The sequence below is a fragment of the Lampetra fluviatilis genome, chromosome 66 (genome assembly GCF_964198595.1).
Source record: "Lampetra fluviatilis chromosome 66, kcLamFluv1.1, whole genome shotgun sequence".
In the NCBI taxonomy this organism is placed as follows: domain Eukaryota; kingdom Metazoa; phylum Chordata; class Hyperoartia; order Petromyzontiformes; family Petromyzontidae; genus Lampetra; species Lampetra fluviatilis.
In genome coordinates this window covers 4,479,627-4,490,328 of record NC_136340.1, presented here as the reverse complement: position 1 = coordinate 4,490,328, position 10,702 = coordinate 4,479,627, and positions in this window count along the sequence as shown.

The following is a 10,702-nucleotide window of genomic DNA, read 5'->3' as shown; positions in this document are numbered from 1 at the left end:
GTGCTAGTGAGTGTGCTAGTGAGTGCTAGTGAGTGCTAGTGAGTGTGCTAGTGAGTGCTAGTGAGTGCTAGTGAGTGCTAGTGAGTGCTAGTGAGTGTGCTAGTGAGTGCTAGTGAGTGCTAGTGAGTGCTAGTGAGTGTGCTAGTGAGTGCTAGTGAGTGCTAGTGAGTGTGCTAGTGAGTGTGCTAGTGAGTGCTAGTGAGTGCTAGTGAGTGTGCTAGTGAGTGTGCTAGTGAGTGCTAGTGAGTGCTAGTGAGTGCTAGTGAGTGCTAGTGAGTGCTAGTGAGTGTGCTAGTGAGTGCTAGTGAGTGCTAGTGAGTGTGCTAGTGAGTGCTAGTGAGTGTGCTAGTGAGTGCTGAGTGCTAGTGAGTGCTAGTGAGTGCTAGTGAGTGTGCTAGTGAGTGCTAGTGAGTGTGCTAGTGAGTGCTAGTGAGTGTGCTAGTGAGTGGCTAGTGAGTGCTAGTGAGTGTGCTAGTGAGTGTGCTAGTGAGTGTGCTAGTGAGTGCTAGTGAGTGCTAGTGAGTGCTAGTGAGTGTGCTAGTGAGTGTGCTAGTGAGTGTGCTAGTGAGTGCTAGTGAGTGTGCTAGTGAGTGCTAGTGAGTGCTAGTGAGTGTGCTAGTGAGTGCTAGTGAGTGTGCTAGTGAGTGTGCTAGTGAGTGCTAGTGAGTGTGCTAGTGAGTGTGCTAGTGAGTGCTAGTGAGTGTGCTAGTGAGTGCTAGTGAGTGCTAGTGAGTGTGCTAGTGAGTGCTAGTGAGTGCTAGTGAGTGCTAGTGAGTGCTAGTGAGTGTGCTAGTGAGTGCTAGTGAGTGTGCTAGTGAGTGCTAGTGAGTGCTAGTGAGTGTGCTAGTGAGTGCTAGTGAGTGCTAGTGAGTGTGCTAGTGAGTGCTAGTGATGTGCTAGTGAGTGTGCTAGTGAGTGCTAGTGAGTGTGCTAGTGAGTGCTAGTGAGTGCTAGTGAGTGCTAGTGGCGTGAGTGTGCTAGTGAGTGTGCTAGTGAGTGCTAGTGAGTGAGTGTGCTAGTGAGTGCTAGTGAGTGCTAGTGAGTGCTAGTGAGTGTGCTAGTGAGTGTGCTAGTGAGTGCTAGTGAGTGTGCTAGTGAGTGTGCTAGTGAGTGCTAGTGAGGTGCTAGTGAGTGCTAGTGAGTGCTAGTGAGTGTGCTAGTGAGTTGCTAGTGAGTGTGCTAGTGAGTGCTAGTGAGTGCTAGTGAGTGTGCTAGTGAGTGCTAGTGAGTGCTAGTGAGTGCTAGTGAGTGTGCTAGTGAGTGTGCTAGTGAGTGCTAGTGAGTGTGCTAGTGAGTGGCTAGTGAGTGCTAGTGAGTGCTAGTGAGTGCTAGTGAGGTGCTAGTCGAGTGCTAGTGAGTGTGCTAGTGAGTGCTAGTGAGTGTGCTAGTGAGTGTGCTAGTGAGTGCTAGTGAGTGCTAGTGAGTGTGCTAGTGAGTGCTAGTGAGTGCTAGTGAGTGCTAGTGAGTGCTAGTGAGTGTGCTAGTGAGTGCTAGTGAGTGCTAGTGAGTGCTAGTGAGTGCTAGTGAGTGCTAGTGAGTGCTAGTGAGTGTGCTAGTGAGTGCTAGTGAGTGTGCTAGTGAGTGCTAGTGAGTGCTAGTGAGTGTGCTAGTGAGTGCTAGTGAGTGTGCTAGTGAGTGCTAGTGAGTGCTAGTGAGTGTGCTAGTGAGTGCTAGTGAGTGCTAGTGAGTGTGCTAGTGAGTGCTAGTGAGTGTGCTAGTGAGTGTGCTAGTGAGTGCTAGTGAGTGCTAGTGAGTGCTAGTGAGTGTGCTAGTGAGTGTGCTAGTGAGTGCTAGTGAGTGTGCTAGTGAGTGCTAGTGAGTGCTAGTGAGTGTGCTAGTGAGTGTGCTAGTGAGTGCTAGTGAGTGTGCTAGTGAGTGCTAGTGAGTGCTAGTGAGTGCTAGTGAGTGCTAGTGAGTGTGCTAGTGAGTGTGCTAGTGAGTGCTAGTGAGTGTGCTAGTGAGTGCTAGTGAGTGCTAGTGAGTGTGCTAGTGAGTGCTAGTGAGTGTGCTAGTGAGTGCTAGTGAGTGCTAGTGAGTGTGCTAGTGAGTGCTAGTGAGTGTGCTAGTGAGTGCTAGTGAGTGCTAGTGAGTGTGCTAGTGAGTGCTAGTGAGTGCTAGTGAGTGTGCTAGTGAGTGTGCTAGTGAGTGTGCTAGTGAGTGCTAGTGAGTGTGCTAGTGAGTGCTAGTGAGTGCTAGTGAGTGTGCTAGTGAGTATGCTAGTGAGTGGCTAGTGAGTGTGCTAGTGAGTGCTAGTGAGTGCTAGTGAGTGTGCTAGTGAGTGCTAGTGAGTGTGCTAGTGAGTGCTAGTGAGTGTGCTAGTGAGTGTAGTGAGTGCTAGTGAGTGCTAGTGAGTGCTAGTGAGTGTGCTAGTGAGTGTGCTAGTGAGTGCTAGTGAGTGCTAGTGAGTGCTAGTGAGTGTGCTAGTGAGTGCTAGTGAGTGGCTAGTGAGTGCTAGTGAGTGTGCTAGTGAGTGTGCTAGTGAGTGCTAGTGAGTGCTAGTGAGTGTGCTAGTGAGTGCTAGTGAGTGTGCTAGTGAGTGTGCTAGTGAGTGTGCTAGTGAGTGCTAGTGAGTGTGCTAGTGAGTGTGCTAGTGAGTGGCTAGTGAGGTGCTAGTGAGTGCTAGTGAGTGCTAGTGAGTGGCTAGTGAGTGCTAGTGAGTGTGCTAGTGAGTGTGCTAGTGAGTGTGCTAGTGAGTGTGCTAGTGAGTTGCTAGTGAGTGTGCTAGTGAGTGTGCTAGTGAGTGTGCTAGTGAGTGTGCTAGTGAGTGCTAGTGAGTGTGCTAGTGAGTGTGCTAGTGAGTGCTAGTGAGTGTGCTAGTGAGTGCTAGTGAGTGTGCTAGTGAGTGCTAGTGAGTGCTAGTGAGTGCTAGTGAGTGTGCTAGTGAGTGTGCTAGTGAGTGTGCTAGTGAGTGTGCTAGTGAGTGCTAGTGAGTGTGCTAGTGAGTGCTAGTGAGTGTGCTAGTGAGTGCTAGTGAGTGTGCTAGTGAGTGTGCTAGTGAGTGCTAGTGAGTGTGCTAGTGAGTGCTAGTGAGTGCTAGTGAGTGTGCTAGTGAGTGTGCTAGTGAGTGTGCTAGTGAGTGTGCTAGTGAGTGCTAGTGAGTGCTAGTGAGTGCTAGTGATTGCTAGTGAGTGTGCTAGTGAGTGTGCTAGTGAGTGTGCTAGTGAGTGTGCTAGTGAGTGTGCTAGTGAGTGTGCTAGTGAGTGCTAGTGAGTGTGCTAGTGAGTGCTAGTGAGTGTGCTAGTGAGTGCTAGTGAGTGTGCTAGTGAGTGTGCTAGTGAGTGTGCTAGTGAGTGGCTAGTGAGTGTGCTAGTGAGTGTGCTAGTGAGTGCTAGTGAGTGTGCTAGTGAGTGCTAGTGAGTGTGCTAGTGAGTGCTAGTGAGTGTGCTAGTGAGTGTGCTAGTGAGTGTGCTAGTGAGTGCTAGTGAGTGTGCTAGTGAGTGCTAGTGAGTGTGCTAGTGAGTGTGCTAGTGAGTGCTAGTGAGTGTGCTAGTGAGTGCTAGTGAGTGCTAGTGAGTGTGCTAGTGAGGTGCTAGTGAGTGTGCTAGTGAGTGGCTAGTGAGTGCTAGTGAGTGCTAGTGAGTGTGCTAGTGAGTGTGCTAGTGAGTGTGCTAGTGAGTGCTAGTGAGTGCTAGTGAGTGCTAGTGAGTGTGCTAGTGAGTGCTAGTGAGTGTGCTAGTGAGTGTGCTAGTGAGTGTGCTAGTGAGTGTGCTAGTGAGTGCTAGTGAGTGTGCTAGTGAGTGCTAGTGAGTGTGCTAGTGAGTGCTAGTGAGTGTGCTAGTGGTGTGCTAGTGAGTGCTAGTGAGTGTGCTAGTGAGTGTGCTAGTGAGTGTGCTAGTGAGGTGCTAGTGAGTGTGCTAGTGAGTGCTAGTGAGTGCTAGTGAGTGCTAGTGAGTGTGCTAGTGAGTGTGCTAGTGAGTGCTAGTGAGTGCTAGTGAGTGTGCTAGTGAGTGTGCTAGTGAGTGCTAGTTGAGTGTGCTAGTGAGTGTGCTAGTGAGTGTGCTAGTGAGTGCTAGTGAGGTGTGCTAGTGAGTGGCTAGTTGAGTGTGCTAGTGAGTGCTAGTGAGTGCTAGTGAGTGCTAGTGAGTGTGCTAGTGAGTGTGCTAGTGAGTGCTAGTGAGTGCTAGTGAGTGCTAGTGAGTGTGCTAGTGAGTGTGCCTAGTGAGTGCTAGTGAGTGCTAGTGAGTGTGCTAGTGAGTGTGCTAGTGAGTGTGCTAGTGAGTGCTAGTGAGTGTGCTAGTGAGTGCTAGTGAGTGCTAGTGAGTGCTAGTGAGTGCTAGTGAGTGTGCTAGTGAGTGTGCTAGTGAGTGTGCTAGTGAGTGCTAGTGAGTGCTAGTGAGTGTGCTAGTGAGTGTGCTAGTGAGTGCTAGTGAGTGCTAGTGAGTGCTAGTGAGTGCTAGTGAGTGCTAGTGAGTGTGCTAGTGAGGTGCTAGTGAGTGTGCTAGTGAGTGCTAGTGAGGTGTGCTAGTGAGGTGCTAGTGAGTGCTAGTGAGTGTGCTAGTGAGTGCTAGTGAGTGCTAGTGAGTGTGCTAGTGAGTGCTAGTGAGTGTGCTAGTGAGTGCTAGTGAGTGCTAGTGAGTGTGCTAGTGAGTGCTAGTGAGTGCTAGTGAGTGCTAGTGAGTGCTAGTGAGTGCTAGTGAGTGTGCTAGTGAGTGTGCTAGTGAGTGTGCTAGTGAGTGTGCTAGTGAGTGCTAGTGAGTGTGCTAGTGAGTGCTAGTGAGTGCTAGTGAGTGTGCTAGTGAGTGTGCTAGTGAGTGTGCTAGTGAGTGTGCTAGTGAGTGCTAGTGAGTGTGCTAGTGAGGTGCTAGTGAGTGTGCTAGTGAGTGCTAGTGAGTGTGCTAGTGAGTGCTAGTGAGTGCTAGTGAGTGTGCTAGTGAGTGTGCTAGTGAGTGTGCTAGTGAGTGTGCTAGTGAGTGCTAGTGAGTGCTAGTGAGTGCTAGTGAGTGTGCTAGTGAGTGTGCTAGTGAGAGTGCTAGTGAGTGTGCTAGTGAGTGCTAGTGAGTGTGCTAGTGAGTGCTAGTGAGTGTGCTAGTGAGTGCTAGTGAGTGTGCTAGTGAGTGTGCTAGTGAGTGCTAGTGAGTGTGCTAGTGAGTGCTAGTGAGTGCTAGTGAGTGCTAGTGAGTGTGCTAGTGAGTGTGCTAGTGAGTGCTAGTGAGTGTGCTAGTGAGTGTGCTAGTGAGTGTGCTAGTGAGTGCTAGTGAGTGCTAGTGAGTGTGCTAGTGAGTGCTAGTGAGTGTGCTAGTGAGTGCTAGTGAGTGCTAGTGAGTGCTAGTGAGTGTGCTAGTGAGTGCTAGTGAGTGTGCTAGTGAGTGCTAGTGAGTGTGCTAGTGAGTGTGCTAGTGAGTGCTAGTGAGTGTGCTAGTGAGTGCTAGTGAGTGCTAGTGAGTGCTAGTGAGTGCTAGTGAGTGTGCTAGTGAGTGTGCTAGTGAGTGCTAGTGAGTGTGCTAGTGAGTGCTAGTGAGTGTGCTAGTGAGTGTGCTAGTGAGTGTGCTAGTGAGTGCTTAGTGAGTGAGTGGTGCTAGTGAGTGTGCTAGTGAGTGCTAGTGAGTGTGCTAGTGAGTGCTAGTGAGTGTGCTAGTGAGTGTGCTAGTGAGTGTGCTAGTGAGTGTGCTAGTGAGTGCTAGTGAGTGCTAGTGAGTGCTAGTGAGTGTGCTAGTGAGTGCTAGTGAGAGTGCTAGTGAGTGTGCTAGTGAGTGCTAGTGAGTGCTAGTGAGTGCTAGTGAGTGTGCTAGTGAGTGTGCTAGTGAGTGCTAGTGAGTGCTAGTGAGTGTGCTAGTGAGTGTGCTAGTGAGTGCTAGTGAGAGTGCTAGTGAGTGTGCTAGTGAGTGCTAGTGAGTGCTAGTGAGTGCTAGTGAGTGTGCTAGTGAGTGTGCTAGTGAGTGCTAGTGAGTGCTAGTGAGTGTGCTAGTGAGTGTGCTAGTGAGTGCTAGTGAGTGTGCTAGTGAGTGTGCTAGTGAGTGCTAGTGAGTGCTAGTGAGTGCTAGTGAGTGTGCTAGTGAGTGTGCTAGTGAGTGTGCTAGTGAGTGCTAGTGAGTGCTAGTGAGTGTGCTAGTGAGTGTGCTAGTGAGTGCTAGTGAGTGCTAGTGAGTGCTAGTGAGTGTGCTAGTGAGTGCTAGTGAGTGCTAGTGAGTGCTAGTGTGCTAGTGAGTGCTAGTGAGTGCTAGTGAGTGTGCTAGTGAGTGCTAGTGAGTGCTAGTGAGTGCTAGTGAGAGTGCTAGTGAGTGGTGCTAGTGAGTGCTAGTGAGTGCTAGTGAGTGCTAGTGAGTGCTAGTGAGTGCTAGTGAGTGTGTAGTGAGTGTGCTAGTGAGTGTGCTAGTGAGTGTGCTAGTGAGTGCTAGTGAGTGCTAGTGAGTGTGCTAGTGAGTGCTAGTGAGTGTGCTAGTGTGTGCTAGTGAGTTGCTAGTGAGTGTGCTAGTGAGTGCTAGTGAGTGTGCTAGTGAGTGTGCTAGTGAGTGTGCTAGTGAGTGTGCTAGTGAGTGCTAGTGAGTGTGCTAGTGAGTGTGCTAGTGAGTGTGCTAGTGAGTGCTAGTGAGTGTGCTAGTGAGTGCTAGTGAGTGCTAGTGAGTGCTAGTGAGTGTGCTAGTGAGTGTGCTAGTGAGTGTGCTAGTGAGTGTGCTAGTGAGTGCTAGTGAGTGCTAGTGAGTGCTAGTGAGTTGCTAGTGAGTGTGCTAGTGAGTGTGCTAGTGAGGTGCTAGTGAGTGTGCTAGTGAGTGCTAGTGAGTGCTAGTGAGTGCTAGTGAGTGTGCTAGTGAGTGCTAGTGAGTGTGCTAGTGAGTGCTAGTGAGTGCTAGTGAGTGTGCTAGTGAGTGTGCTAGTGAGTGCTAGTGAGTGCTAGTGAGTGTGCTAGTGAGTGCTAGTGAGTGTGCTAGTGAGTGCTAGTGAGTGTGCTAGTGAGTGTGCTAGTGAGTGCTAGTGAGTGTGCTAGTGAGTGCTAGTGAGTGTGCTAGTGAGTGCTAGTGAGTGCTAGTGAGTGTGCTAGTGAGTGCTAGTGAGTGTGCTAGTGAGTGTGCTAGTGAGTGTGCTAGTGAGTGTGCTAGTGAGTGCTAGTGAGTGCTAGTGAGTGTGCTAGTGAGTGTGCTAGTGAGTGTGCTAGTGAGTGTGCTAGTGAGTGCTAGTGAGTGTGCTAGTGAGTGCTAGTGAGTGGCTAGTGAGTGTGCTAGTGAGTGTGCTAGTGAGTGCTAGTGAGTGCTAGTGAGTGTGCTAGTGAGTGCTAGTGAGTGTGCTAGTGAGTGTGCTAGTGAGTGTGCTAGTGAGTGCTAGTGAGTGTGCTAGTGAGTGTGCTAGTGAGTGCTAGTGAGTGCTAGTGAGTGCTAGTGAGTGTGCTAGTGAGTGCTAGTGAGTGCTAGTGAGTGTGCTAGTGAGTGTGCTAGTGAGTGCTAGTGAGTGCTAGTGAGTGTGCTAGTGAGTGTGCTAGTGAGTGCTAGTGAGTGCTAGTGAGTGCTAGTGAGTGCTAGTGAGTGTGCTAGTGAGTGCTAGTGAGTGTGCTAGTGAGTGTGCTAGTGAGTGCTAGTGAGTGCTAGTGAGTGCTAGTGAGTGTGCTAGTGAGTGCTAGTGAGTGTGCTAGTGAGTGCTAGTGAGTGCTAGTGAGTGCTAGTGAGTGCTAGTGAGTGCTAGTGAGTGTGCTAGTGAGTGTGCTAGTGAGTGCTAGTGAGTGCTAGTGAGTGCTAGTGAGTGTGCTAGTGAGTGTGCTAGTGAGTGCTAGTGAGTGCTAGTGAGTGTGCTAGTGAGTGCTAGTGAGTGTGCTAGTGAGTGCTAGTGAGTGTGCTAGTGAGTGCTAGTGAGTGTGCTAGTGAGTGCTAGTGAGTGTGCTAGTGAGTGCTAGTGAGTGTGCTAGTGAGTGCTAGTGAGTGCTAGTGAGTGCTAGTGAGTGTGCTAGTGAGTGCTAGTGAGTGCTAGTGAGTGTGCTAGTGAGTGCTAGTGAGTGCTAGTGAGTGTGCTAGTGAGTGCTAGTGAGTGTGCTAGTGAGTGCTAGTGAGTGCTAGTGAGTGCTAGTGAGTGTGCTAGTGAGTGCTAGTGAGTGTGCTAGTGAGTGCTAGTGAGTGCTAGTGAGTGCTAGTGAGTGCTAGTGAGTGTGCTAGTGAGTGCTAGTGAGTGTGCTAGTGAGTGCTAGTGAGTGTGCTAGTGAGTGCTAGTGAGTGTGCTAGTGAGTGCTAGTGAGTGTGCTAGTGAGTGCTAGTGAGTGTGCTAGTGAGTGCTAGTGAGTGTGCTAGTGAGTGCTAGTGAGTGTGCTAGTGAGTGCTAGTGAGTGTGCTAGTGAGTGCTAGTGAGTGTGCTAGTGAGTGCTAGTGAGTGTGCTAGTGAGTGCTAGTGAGTGTGCTAGTGAGTGCTAGTGAGTGCTAGTGAGTGTGCTAGTGAGTGCTAGTGAGTGCTAGTGTGTGCTAGTGAGTGCTAGTGAGTGTGCTAGTGAGTGTGCTAGTGAGTGCTAGTGAGTGTGCTAGTGAGTGCTAGTGAGTGCTAGTGAGTGTGCTAGTGAGTGCTAGTGAGTGCTAGTGAGTGCTAGTGAGTGTGCTAGTGAGTGTGCTAGTGAGTGTGCTAGTGAGTGTGCTAGTGAGTGCTAGTGAGTGTGCTAGTGAGTGCTAGTGAGTGCTAGTGAGTGTGCTAGTGAGTGCTAGTGAGTGTGCTAGTGAGTGCTAGTGAGTGTGCTAGTGAGTGCTAGTGAGTGCTAGTGAGTGCTAGTGAGTGTGCTAGTGAGTGCTAGTGAGTGTGCTAGTGAGTGCTAGTGAGTGTGCTAGTGAGTGCTAGTGAGTGTGCTAGTGAGTGTGCTAGTGAGTGCTAGTGAGTGTGCTAGTGAGTGCTAGTGAGTGTGCTAGTGAGTGCTAGTGAGTGCTAGTGAGTGTGCTAGTGAGTGTGCTAGTGAGTGCTAGTGAGTGTGCTAGTGAGTGTGCTAGTGAGTGCTAGTGAGTGCTAGTGAGTGCTAGTGAGTGTGCTAGTGAGTGTGCTAGTGAGTGCTAGTGAGTGTGCTAGTGAGTGCTAGTGAGTGTGCTAGTGAGTGCTAGTGAGTGTGCTAGTGAGTGTGCTAGTGAGTGCTAGTGAGTGTGCTAGTGAGTGCTAGTGAGTGTGCTAGTGAGTGCTAGTGAGTGCTAGTGAGTGCTAGTGAGTGTGCTAGTGAGTGTGCTAGTGAGTGCTAGTGAGTGTGCTAGTGAGTGCTAGTGAGTGCTAGTGAGTGCTAGTGAGTGTGCTAGTGAGTGTGCTAGTGAGTGTGCTAGTGAGTGTGCTAGTGAGTGCTAGTGAGTGTGCTAGTGAGTGTGCTAGTGAGTGCTAGTGAGTGTGCTAGTGAGTGTGCTAGTGAGTGTGCTAGTGAGTGCTAGTGAGTGCTAGTGAGTGCTAGTGAGTGTGCTAGTGAGTGTGCTAGTGAGTGCTAGTGAGTGTGCTAGTGAGTGTGCTAGTGAGTGCTAGTGAGTGCTAGTGAGTGCTAGTGAGTGTGCTAGTGAGTGTGCTAGTGAGTGCTAGTGAGTGTGCTAGTGAGTGCTAGTGAGTGTGCTAGTGAGTGCTAGTGAGTGTGCTAGTGAGTGTGCTAGTGAGTGCTAGTGAGTGCTAGTGAGTGCTAGTGAGTGTGCTAGTGAGTGCTAGTGAGTGCTAGTGAGTGCTAGTGAGTGTGCTAGTGAGTGCTAGTGAGTGCTAGTGAGTGTGCTAGTGAGTGCTAGTGAGTGCTAGTGAGTGTGCTAGTGAGTGCTAGTGAGTGTGCTAGTGAGTGTGCTAGTGAGTGTGCTAGTGAGTGCTAGTGAGTGCTAGTGAGTGTGCTAGTGAGTGCTAGTGAGTGTGCTAGTGAGTGCTAGTGAGTGTGCTAGTGAGTGTGCTAGTGAGTGTGCTAGTGAGTGTGCTAGTGAGTGCTAGTGAGTGCTAGTGAGTGCTAGTGAGTGTGCTAGTGAGTGTGCTAGTGAGTGCTAGTGAGTGCTAGTGAGTGCTAGTGAGTGTGCTAGTGAGTGTGCTAGTGAGTGTGCTAGTGAGTGTGCTAGTGAGTGCTAGTGAGTGCTAGTGAGTGCTAGTGAGTGCTAGTGAGTGTGCTAGTGAGTGCTAGTGAGTGTGCTAGTGAGTGCTAGTGAGTGCTAGTGAGTGCTAGTGAGTGTGCTAGTGAGTGCTAGTGAGTGTGCTAGTGAGTGCTAGTGAGTGCTAGTGAGAGTGCTAGTGAGTGTTAGTGAGTGCTAGTGAGTGTGCTAGTGAGTGTGCTAGTGAGTGTGCTAGTGAGTGCTAGTGAGTGTGCTAGTGAGTGCTAGTGAGTGCTAGTGAGTGCTAGTGAGTGTGCTAGTGAGTGCTAGTGAGTGTGCTAGTGAGTGCTAGTGAGTGTGCTAGTGAGTGTGCTAGTGAGTGCTAGTGAGTGCTAGTGAGTGTGCTAGTGAGTGTGCTAGTGAGTGCTAGTGAGTGCTAGTGAGTGTGCTAGTGAGTGTGCTAGTGAGTGCTAGTGAGTGTGCTAGTGAGTGCTAGTGAGTGTGCTAGTGAGTGCTAGTGAGTGCTAGTGAGTGCTAGTGAGTGTGCTAGTGAGTGCTAGTGAGTGCTAGTGAGTGCTAGTGAGTGTGCTAGTGAGTGTGCTAGTGAGTGTGCTAGTGAGTGTGCTAGTGAGTGTGCTAGTGAGTGCTAGTGAGTGCTAGTGAGTGTGCTAGTGAGTGCTAGTGAGTGTGCTAGTGAGTGTGCTAGTGAGTGTGCTAGTGAGTGCTAGTGAGTGCTAGTGAGTGCTAGTGAGTGTGCTAGTGAGTGCTAGTGAGTGTGC